Source organism: Capra hircus, chromosome 4 (genome assembly GCF_001704415.2).
Source record: "Capra hircus breed San Clemente chromosome 4, ASM170441v1, whole genome shotgun sequence".
Taxonomy (NCBI): Eukaryota; Metazoa; Chordata; class Mammalia; order Artiodactyla; family Bovidae; genus Capra; species Capra hircus.
Genome location: NC_030811.1, coordinates 59,680,528 through 59,692,529, shown reverse-complemented (window position 1 = coordinate 59,692,529; position 12,002 = coordinate 59,680,528). Strand labels below are relative to the sequence as shown.

Genomic DNA, 12,002 nt, shown 5'->3' with positions numbered 1-12,002 from the left:
ACAGGAAGGAGAAAAAACCTCTAATGATATTTGTGAGCCCTCAGACCCTGCACTGCCTGTCTCACTTACTCCCCATTCTTCCCTGTACATCAATCAATCTTTTTCAAGTAGGTTTTCTGTCACCTGAAATGGAAGGAGCCCTGGCTAATACAGAGTCATGGCAAAGAAATGTTGTCAAAAAGAGACCTCAGAAAATCCAGCCCAAAGGTAGGCAAAACAGGAAAAAGAGGAGAAAAGAGTGGATACGACAAACAGTAAGACAAAGTGAGAAGAGAACCAGACTCAGAGTTAGAGCACCAGGGTTTATGTTCCAACTCTGCCACTTGCCAATGACCTTGGTAAGCTGTGATCTTGGGTGACAGCATAGCATTTCCATTTAATGATCTGCAGAGTGGACGACTGTGATCTCGCTGTCATATAAAACATGATGCACTAAGGGACGCTCACCTGAGATGATAAATGTGAGTGTTCTTTGTAAATGTTAAGTGCTTGCAAATGGCATTTATTACACAGAAAGCAGCACATTTAAAAAACTATGGATTGAAACTGAGACTAAAAAGGTAATGTTAAGCCCAAAGTAGCTGAACTCTTGAGAGAGGACTAGGAAACTCAGTAAATGGTTGGCTCTTCTATGAACTATCAAAAGAGCTGACAATATTGAAGGTCACTGATTAAGTAGAAACATATGAAAACTCTGTGCAAAAACTAGAAAATAATTCTAAGGCTGTGTGTAAGTTAAGAGCTGCAAGAGAGAAGAGAGAACCATTTTCACTCACAAAACCATTTTATTTTGTGAGTTGCCCACAATATCTTACCTGCGTACTGACAAGCCCTCACTTGACCCATGAAGCTACACAGCAAGAGTCAGGTATTATTGTCTCAGTTACATATTTGAGGAAAATAGGCTCAAAGCTTACATTCAAGCTCAAGTCTTATGATTCTACAACCAAATCACTAGATTATACATTGATAATACATTTGAAGGTAGACTTTGGGGTTTAGATAAGGATATGCATAGTTTTCATTCCAGATTAGAAGAACCAATCAATTAATATTTTAAAGAATCAAAGAATTCATTTATTTAAAATTTTAAAAGTTAATTGTGAATGGTTTCCTGTCAGATTTAAAGACTAATTAGTGCTTTCAGTTATAAATAGGAATATTTGTCTCCTCCTCTGCTTGTCAAGAATTGTAAAAAGTCTGGGACTTTACTTGCAAGTAAATAATTTAGACTGCTACAAGTCTATGGATGCTGGCAGAGGATACAAGATTCCCAGTTGGAGACCAAGAACTATATTGCTCATGGTGGAAGAGGTAGCCAGAGGTTTACATTGGTTTGTGTTGGTTGGTTCTCAACACTGATATTCTCCCCACCAAGTCCCACAGGGTGGCAAAGAAAGTTCATGGTAGGTGCCCACATGTGCCATGGGTTGCGTTATGGGAGAGGGACAAGTGGAAGCAAACTTGTTCTTCGTCTAGAGGGGATGTTACCTCATCCTTCAAAACTGCCTACAGCAAACACTACTCTGAGAAGCAGCTTAGATAAAGAGCCGACAGGGCCTTTCACTTTGGGTATACCCACCAGGAATGTGTAGGGAGGCCCATGGTCCGTGGTGGATTGCCCTCCCCAGCACTGAGATCTTCCTTTGACAGTACTGAAGTCTTATTCCTACTTATCCTCTCCAACCACAGTTTCATTCCCTTGCTCTGCATTGAAATCTTCCCTTGCACGTATTTCTTCAGGCTCTTTTCTCTCTTTTGTTGTGAATATCTCCCATTTTCTCCCCAAAGTTCTTAGAAACACTGTCTTTGCACCCCCACCACACAGCCACCACACAATGCCTTGTGACATGTGTCAACTAGTCTAGGCTGAATCGCCAGAGAAGTCTCCTTCTGGTATTTCCCATCAGTGCAGGCTGCAAAAGACACTGCTTCATGCAAACTGGAGGACTGAGAGAGGAAGTAGCTGTTTTCCCATGTTGTCCCAGTCACCTCAGCAAACAAGCATGAATCTCGATGCTATGGTGAAGGGATTCTACAGATGTAAGCTGCCTCATCAATTGACTTTAAATTCATCAAAAGGGAGATTATCATGGGTTGGACTGAGTTAATCAGTTGTAAGACCTCTGAAAGAGGACGTAGGCCTTTCCTGAGCTAGAGTTGCAAACAGCAGTTGGCCCTGCAATTGCTCTCTTTTCCCATTGGATCTTTTTTCCCAACTCTCTGACTGTGAGCAAGTTTCAGCTTGGCCCCACAGTGTGTCAGCCTGCTGGAGGTCTTTTCTGCCGGACTGCCTGCCCTATAGACTTTGGATTAGCTGAGCCAATCAGCACAATTGTATAATCCAATTCCATATAATAAATGCTGAAATATATTAGTGAGAATTAACATATTATTATAACAATGTCATATAATCATAAACATTAATATTTATTCTCAATAATATATTGATCACTGACATAATCAATAAATAACCCATTCATATTAACATCTATAAGTGAGAGATAATTTATAAACAACATATGTATCCTACCACTTTTGCCTCTCTTATTGAACCCTGACTGATAAATGTGCCACTTCCTGTCTAATTCAACAGCTTTCTCAGTCCTCATTTGGCATGACCCCTCTACTAGTCATCACCTCTTTAATGATGATTTCTCCTTTAATGATGATTTCTCATCACTTCTCCTTTGGCTTTGGAAATATCATTTAGGCTGTCTCCCCAGTCTCTCTCTCTTTCCCAGCTTTTCTGATTCCTCTGGTTCTTTTAACTTTGGTCATTTTCCTAAGATAATTCATGCTATGTATTGTATCTCTTCCTTTTCTCATACAGGCAGTCTTCAGTCCTCAGTCTTGACTATGTTCAATGCCAGTGACTCAAATACGTATCTCTCATTTTCACCATCTTGGAGTCCTATTAGTGTAACTCTTGCCCAACCTAATTCATGAAAGATTCATTGAAATGAAGACCATCCCCAGGGCCATTTGAATCTTCTGCTCTTCTGGACTCTGGAGAAACCGTTTCCATGATGATACTGATTGGCACCACTATCATTTTTTGAGCCTCGATATGGATGCTATTGAAGATGCTTTACAAACATGATCCCATTTAATTCTTACAACATCCTTGTGAAGTAGATATTATGATTCCCATTTTTCTTATGAGAATCTGAGATTTTGGGAAATTCTATGCAATTGGCCTTAGGAACAACAGCTGGTAGATGTCAGAGTTAGGATTTTTGCTCTTAACTCAAACCCCAACTAACTGGCAATAGTGCTTTTGGAGAAGACATGAACAGCAAGGGCACAGTGATCAAAGACCATTTAAATCTGTAGGATCTGGCCAAGCAGGGCAGGGCTGGGCAGGTAGCTCTGTCTTAAAAGCTGGCAATAGCACTTAGGTGACTACTGAAACCACGATAGCCCTGGGTCTAGTCTAGCTGCTATAATCACAAGTTTCCTTTGCCCTTGGTTCCTATTGCAGCTTTGTAGATTCCCTGGATGAGACTGTGTACACTCAGCCAAAGAAAAGCCAAATCAGTCTCTTGCCAAGCTGTCTGTCTCCAATGATGGACAATAACCCAGCCTCCAGACAATGTTGTGTCTCACTGATACTGCCTTACCACTCCTGAGTCATGACCTTGACACCACTGAGTCTCAGTCACACCATGTCTGGCAGACCAGTACCCAGCAGGCCAAGGGATTTAGTGATTATTCCTGCTGATGTCAAGTCAGTGCAGGGTTTTCTGCAGAATCATGGTGCCTAAAGCATCCTGTGCAGCAAAGAGCAGCAGAAGACTGATGCCGATTGAAAAAAAAAAAAAAAAAAAAGCCTTCTTCCCCAAACAAGAATTTTGGGCAATTTCTTCTCTTGGCTAAAGCCTTTATGTTTCTGGCATGATGTTTACTTTATGGTCCAATCATCAAACTCTGATGTAGCTATGAATAAAGATTATGTTGAATATGAAGAACAAATTACAAAGATGGCTGTGGAAACCTTGCATATTTCAAAGGAATATATGCCAGGATGTGAGAAAATCTTGGCAGATGCTTCTCTTGGAGAAAAAGAATAGTGTAATTACCTACTGACTCTGGGGACCGTACCTTCTGCTTCTCTAAAGAAGAAGTCTTTGTTAATATATTTTACATAAGATCATACCTTCTGCTTCTCTAAAGAAAAAGTCCTTGTTAATATATTTTACATAAGACCGTACCTTCTGCTTCTCTAAAGAAAAAGTCCTTGTTAATATATTTTACGTAAACCATTTCCTTTTGTGATACTTTGTGGCTTTAGTTTGCTTAAACATTTATTTCAGTTGGTTGTGAATTTATTCTAGTCTTTGCAGAAATTAGTTTCACAATATCCCTGTATCAACTTCCCCAGCCAGTACTGTGCATTCCACACCTTCTTTGTTAGTTCACTGATAAGAGGAGCCTAAAAATGGCTGGGGAATAGGCTCAGCTCCTGATTTAATTGAACTAGAACTCTCTTTTCTGACAGAACATCCCTTCATAGAATACAGATATCAAGATAGTGATAACATCAGACTTTACTCAAACCACTCTCATTTCTCTTGGTTCGTAGGTCCATGCACACTGAAGAAGATGGTACCTTCTTGTAAGGAACTTTCTTCATCAGACCATTCCAGCAATCTATCAAGTCATCTGCTTTGGGGTAACAGGAGTAAGAGCCCTTTGCCACACCTCCTTCACCACCAAATAAGTGCGTTAGATGGATACAACATTTTGTGAGAAACTATGTCAATGGATAAGGCATTTGTAGACCCATGAGTGGGAATGCCAGCAGAAGAGTTCTGAGAAAGGAAGGCAAATGTGTGTTTGGGATATATATTTATTCCTGAGAGGACAAATCGTTGCTTACTTCAGGGAATGGTGTTTTATTAAGACTCAGTTGCCTCTGCACTTGAAAAGTTGGGCAGTCCATATTGACTGTCACCAAGTCAACCTTGGGAATGAGAAGTCCATGTGAAACCTCCATCTTAGTCTCTGCCGCCATGGTCTACATGGGCTCATTGAAGAAGTATTAATGTAGCCGAGGAAGGAGAATGACTGACAGCTACCTTTCCCACTATCCATCAAGAGCATTTTCATGTTGGTAGCTAAAAACCAGGTGCTAGGAGTAATTATTAATTTGCTCCAGTAATCATACCACATCCAAAATCTCAACTGCGATTTCCATAACCACCTGATTTAGTCTGGGACAATCTACAATTATTCTCTAAGACCCATCTGGTTTGTGCACCTGCCAAACAGACTAGTTAAATGGAAATATGGTAGAATTAATCACCCTGCACCTTCTAAGTCTCTGATGATGGCATTAATCTCTGCAGTTCCTCCAGGGATATCACATTGCATTAAGGTGATTATTTGGGGGCTTCTACTTGGCTCTTCCTATCAATGTAATCTTCATTTCACACCATAGGGAGCTAATGTGTGTATTCTGCCAGTTGAGTACATTAGTTCTCACTGTACTTTTAGGAATGGAAAAATAACTAGAGTATGAGAATTGGTTAAGAGGAGACAGTTGTGCATGCCAAGGATGATCAGTGTCTCATCCCTTTCCCTCTCCTCCCATCATGGAGATTTTCTCTATACTTCTCAGATATAGGCAACTCAATCACAAAATCTCATTTTAAGAGGCTGTGTCCCAGGGCCACTTCTCTCACTACTAATTATTATAAAAGTCAAGATTCTGTCAGGAAACAAGTAGTACATTCAAATGGGGATAGTGGGAGAGTGCAATAAAGGGACATTTTACAAAGATGTGGACAGATTTAATAGAAACCAATAAGGAATAGAGGAGGCACCATGGGGTTAGCAACAATGGGGGCACCCCTTGGAACTCAAGAGAGGCAACCTGGAAAGAGCTTAAACTTCAGTAAGGATTATAGCTGCTGCCAATCTGTAGCCTAGAAATGCAGTGGCCAGGGGAATAAAAACCTTGACTTCAATGCACTCCTGTTATCTAATGCCTTGCCTGTGTCATCCATTGGCCCAACTCAATGAGAAGTCACACAGAGAGAGGCCCATCAGTACAGCCCATACAGATCATCCTCCCTGGGCACAGAGCAGGATGAAAATTGAAGAGTAGATCTGGAAGGGCTAATGAAGACTGTCCAGCACATCATCTTCAGCAGGTGACCCACTCTGAGTACTCTAATATATCAATATGTCCCCAAGCCCTGGAACTCCCCATTCTGCTTATCTTACTCTATCTTTTCACTTCCCATGGCATTGTCAGCACCTACAATATGTGATCTATCCATTTATTACACTTATGGAGCATTCTCTACCTCTCTAGTAGAAAGTAAGCCCTCCTAGCATATACATCTTCATCTGGTTTTGCTCCCTGATGCTTCCAAATTACCCAGAACAATTGCTGGTACAAAGTAGGTGTTCAATAAATATATGTTGCTGAATACACGTAATAATGAGTTGCAGATAATGAGAAAGCACTAGGCAGAGAAGAAGGCAAACCTAAGAGCTGATATATAGTGATAAATCTCTAATCTTCCATAGATCTTAAAGAGAGGATTTGGGACAAATTTGAGGTATGGAAAGAAGAAAGAAAACAGGGAGGCACCAGGGAAGATTTAATTTATGTCAAGAAAAGTGAAGAATTTGTTTGACTGTTATTCTAGTAAATCTCACAGAAGTATCAGCATATAGTTTACCTTAAAGATTAAGGAAAAAAAGTGACCAACACTTGAAATGGGCCCTCGTGGTCCAGTTAATAAACCTGAGTCTCCCCCATCTTACTCAGAATCTATTTCTCTTCTTTCAGCCTATTCTATTACAGCAGACATGGGGGTGAATGGAAGGAGGAAATGGCAACCCACTCCAGTATTCTTGCCTAGAGAATTCCGTGGACAGAGGAGCCTGGTGGGCTGCCATCTATGGGGTCGTCCAGAGTCAGACACCACTGAAGCAACTTGGCAGCAGTAGCAGCAGGGGGTTAATGGGGCTGAGATTAACTGAGAATTAACTGGCGCTCCTTCAGGCTCTTAAATCTCCTCCCTTGACCCTAATACATTTATACCATTAAAAAACAAAATTGTACCAGTATGAAAAGAAAGTTGGGGCTGGGTAAACACATTTGTGCTACAATGAGGATACAGATGAGCAAGACTGAATCCCTCTGTTGCTCTTGCTTCTTTCCCTTCATCTGGGGACAACATCACATTTTACTTTGGGGAGTGTTATGGACCAAACAGTGTCCTCCCAAAATTCGTATGGTAAAGCCCTGTCCCCCAGTGTATCAGCATTTGACTGTAATTAGAGACAGGGCCTTTAAAGAAGTGTGTGTATGTGTGTGTGTGTGTGTGTGTGTGTGCGCGCGTGCATGCGTGTATGTGTGTTAGTCGCTCAGTCATGCTCTTTGCGATGCCCATGGACCCTGTCCATGAGACTTTCCAGTCAAGAATACTGGAGTGTGTTGCTATTCCCTTCTCCAGGGGAATCTTCCCAACCCAGGGATCGAACCTGGGTTTCCCTCATTGCAGACGATTCTTTACTATATGAGCCGCCAAGGAAGCCCTTAAGAAGTGTAATTAAGTTTAAGTGAGGTCCTAGGATGGCTCCCTAATCCAACAGGAGTGGTGTTCTTATAAGAAGAGGAACAGACTCAGACAAGAGGCCATGTGAGGGATTAGAAAGAAGGTGGCCATTTCTAGGTTAAGCAGAGAGGCCTCAAGGGAAACCAAACCTTTCAGCAGCTTGATGTTGGACTTCAAGCCACCAAAATGGTGAGAAAATACATTTCTGATATTTAAGGCACCACTCTGTGGCATCTTGTTATAGTAGCCCTAGCAAACTAAAACAGGAGGACAAAACCTCTCCCGTTACTCATGGCATGACCAAATCAACATATGGTTCTTTTTTTCCTGCTTTTTCAACAAGGCACCCACATTTTCATTTTGCACAGGGACCTGCAAATTATATAGCCAAGCCTGTCCATCATTGCATGGACGAGCTCAAGTGGCTCTGGGATGTTTCTGTTGTGACTTAATGGAGGCAGGAGAGGAGACTGAGAAAAAGGTGCATAAACATCACTGAAGGGAATGCAAGGAGAGAGAAAAGGGTCTCAAAGGGAGATGGTGGCATCAACCAGTGACTTTTAGTGATGTAACCGTGCAGCCTGTGAGGAGCAACAGGGACAGCATCACTAAAGGAAGGATGCTTAGTGGATAAGGGCAGTTTCCTCCCTGTAAGTTGTGCTGATAACAGCAACTTAGTGCTGTTTATGGTGGTAGAGAAATGTTCTCTTCTCATATGATTGCTGATAACCTCCTGCCTATTACTCGAGCTCAGTACTGGGATGTATTTGTACAGAAAAGCTGAGAGCTTGCTCTCAGGAAACTCGGGAAACAGAGTGATAGATTGATTGATTTGTCAAGCCCGGGCAGACAGAAACAATTTTCTTGGCTAGACTTGGAAGTTAATGCAGATGGCAGGTTCCTTCACCCTTTAATACCTCTCACACTGAATTTGGAGCTTGTTCCCAGGAGGATGTCACAGCTTCCCTGGAAGGCTCTGGACTTTTCCTCGAAGCATTTGAAAAAAGAGGAAATAAAACAGCACAGCAGGAACCTGAGAAAGATTTTAGCACAAGGTGGGTGTGCCTGCTGGTAGTCATGTTAAAACCTGATCCTGCCGCTGTTTTCTGTGTCCAGTCATCTACTGGTGCATCAGAAGCTCTTGTTGGGATAGAAGGCAAAGAATATGCCAACCAAATGCTGACTCTTCACACCTGGAACATGGGCTCCCAGTCTCTGTCTGATGGACTGAGACACTAGATTGTCAGGAAGCACGTGACCATGCAGAGCCCAGTGGCTTGGAACCTAAGCAAACACAAGCCTTGCTCCTGACCTCTTCTTCCCTGCACCCACTCTGAGATCACTGATCTTTGTTTTCAAGGGGGAAGAGAAAATGAGAGAGCAGCCCCCACCCCCCACATCTTGCACAAATACTCATTTCAGTCTTCACATTAAATACATAACCATTTCTACCCCATGCAAGGTGGGGTTTGGGGGTGGGGGCATGTGGGTAGTGTTGAGCACTATACCACAGACATCCCATCTCTAACGTCTCCTTTCCACAAACACTCCTGGCGACCCCAAATGGCAGGTAGTTCCCTGTTTTGCCTCAGTCTTTCCCCTCTCTGTGCCTTTATTTATGCTGCCCCCTCTATTGGAATGCCTTCCGTACTTCTTTATTAACTGCTAAGTCACTTCAGTCGTGTCCAACTCTGTGCGACCCCAGAGACGGCAGCCTACCAGGCTCCCCCGTCCCTGGGATTCTCCAGGCAAGAACACTGGAGTGGGTTGCCATTTCCTTCTCCAATGCTTGAAAGTGAAAAGTGAAAGTGAAGTCGCTCAGTCGTGTCTGACTCTTAGCGACCCCATGGACTGCAGCCCACCAGCCTCCTCTGTCCATGGGATTTTCCAGGCAAGAGTACTGGAATGGGGTGCCATTGCCTTCTCCATCTTTATTAACTAGTGTGCATCAAATCCATTTCCTCTTCTTCCTGGCCACACAGGTTAAGACTATATTTCCCAGACTCCCTTGCTGTCAGTTGTAGCCATGTGACTGGGTTCTGGCCAATGCTATGTGAGCAGAAGTGAGGTGTGCCAGTTCTAAGCCTGATCCATAAGAACCTCTCACATAAGATCCTCCAAGCTCTTTCCCATCTATAGACTAATGCGAAGCAACACAGTGCATGGAGAACTGAGGGATAAAGAGGATGAGGCCACAAGGAAGCAACCTAGGTCTTTTAATAAACACTTGAAGGAAAACCACTGCAGATCATCAGAAACATCTATATTGGAAAGTGAGAAATAAACTTTAATTATCTTTAGGGGTTGTTTAAGCAGCCAGTGTTACCATAACTAATACAACTGACTTCTAATAATATTCTCCCTCTTCCTGAGGGTTATAACACAGTTGTAACCCAGAAATTAGCTCCTCAAATGTCCTCCAACCAACTTTTCTTAGAGTGGACTCCCCCAAATTCCAGCCTCTTGGCCTCCCCCGGTCCTCACTTGGACTCTTAGTCTCTCCTTTGAGTTGTAAAGAAGCAAAACCTAAAGATTTAGACCAGTGACTGGCAAACTATGACCCACACATAGCACACTGTCTGTTTTTGCATAACCCGCAAACTAAGAATGGTGTTTACATTTTTTTAATGCTTAGGAAAAACATAAGAAGAGTAAGATTTCTTGACATAGGAAAATCATATGAAATTTAAATTTCAATGTCCATAAATAAAGTTGAACAGAAACACAGCCTACTCACTCCCTTATGTATTGTCTATGGCTGCTTACACAGTAGAATGGCAGACCTGAGTAATTGCAACAAAAAATAAAGCCTACAATATTCTTATTTACTTACTTACTTGTGGGATCTTAGTTCCCTGATCCGAGACTGAATCAGGGCCTGTGGCAGTGAAAGCACCAAGTCCTTACCACTGGACCACCAGGGAATTCCCAAAGCCTACAATCTTGACTACCTGGCTCTTTACAGAAGACATTTTCCTGGCTTAGTCTCTTTATTAGTAAAAAGACCACAGTGGATGCAAATAGTCTCCCATTTGACTCTGCACTGTCAGCTTTGTCTTCTGCAATGATGCCCGTTTATATCTGCATTTCCCAAATGGTCTGCAAGATGATAACGTGACAGAACACAAATGATTCTTTAATCAATTAAATCTTGGGTTTTTATTGTGAATAATATTTTATTTAATCATTTTTGTTTACAACTGAAACTCTGGGAATTCAGAATTAACATCCTTGCCCATGAGCTTCTTATAGAGACGAGAAAATGTTTCAACCTTGTGTTCCACGTTGTTCTGCTGTGCTTTATCCAAATGGACCATTATGAGTCAGCTGCCGCCCAGTTTTATGGGGATTCTCTTACCCACAATCTCACTTGGGAAAACCAAGTTCTCCAGGATGGTGTCATGCATGGCAGTCAGAGTGCAGCTCCTGGGATGCTTTTGCTTATTTTTTGTACAACTTTTTTGAGTTGGATTAGACAGAATTCTCCTCTGAGTGATGAAGATGATGTGCTTCCCTCTGAACTTCTCCAACTTGTGCACCAGCCACACCTGGATTTTCAGGAAAGATTTCAATTGCTGAACGGGAACAAAGATGATGATAGTTTTCCAGCCACCACCAACTTCAGTTTCCTTGGCAGCCGTTATGTTCGGCTCCCGCAGCTGGGCCTTGAGGTCTGAGTTCATCTCCAGTTCCAAGAGGGCCTGGGAGATGCCTGATTCAGACTCCTCCAACTTCTCTACGTTGGGCTTCATGATCTTCTCGCTGGAAATGAACATGGCCTGCACCTGGCAGATGTGGCCAACACCTGTTGCTGCCACTGACACTAGTAGGCCTAGGAAGAGCAACTCTCGGATTTTTAAAAAAGGATAAAATTTATTTTGTTACCAGAAGTATTTTCAGCTCTTGAAATATGCTTATAAATATGGAAGGATATTTAATGGATAAATATCCATTGGATAAAAATGGATAAATAAGCTATCCAAATTGGGTATATAAATTTTAACATTCCTCAAACTTATTTCATCACTCATCCGATTTTTTAAAGAATGTCCATGATTCCCTCAGAATACTTCGCACTGCATAGTTTTATCCACACTACTCTATACGTTTCAGTTCAGTTCAGTTCAGTCGCTCAGTCGTGTTCGACTCTTTGCGACCCCATGAACCGCAGCACCCCAGGCCTCCCTGTCCATCACCATCTCCCAGAGTTCACTCAGACTCACATCCATCGAGTCAGTGATGCCATCCAGCCATCTTATCCTCGATCATCCCCTTCTCCTCCTGCCCCCAATCCCTCCCAGCATCAGAGTCTTTTCCAATCAGTCAACTCTTCGCATGAGGTGGCCAAAGTACTGGAGTTTCAGCTTTAACATCATTCCTTCCAAAGAAATCCCAGGGTTGATCTCCTTCAGAATGGACTGGTTG

The 12,002-nt window shown here is 42.3% G+C and overlaps 1 pseudogene; it reads right to left on the bottom strand.

The window, feature by feature from the left end:
* On the bottom strand, positions 10,747 to 11,353 carry LOC102189273 (annotated as a pseudogene).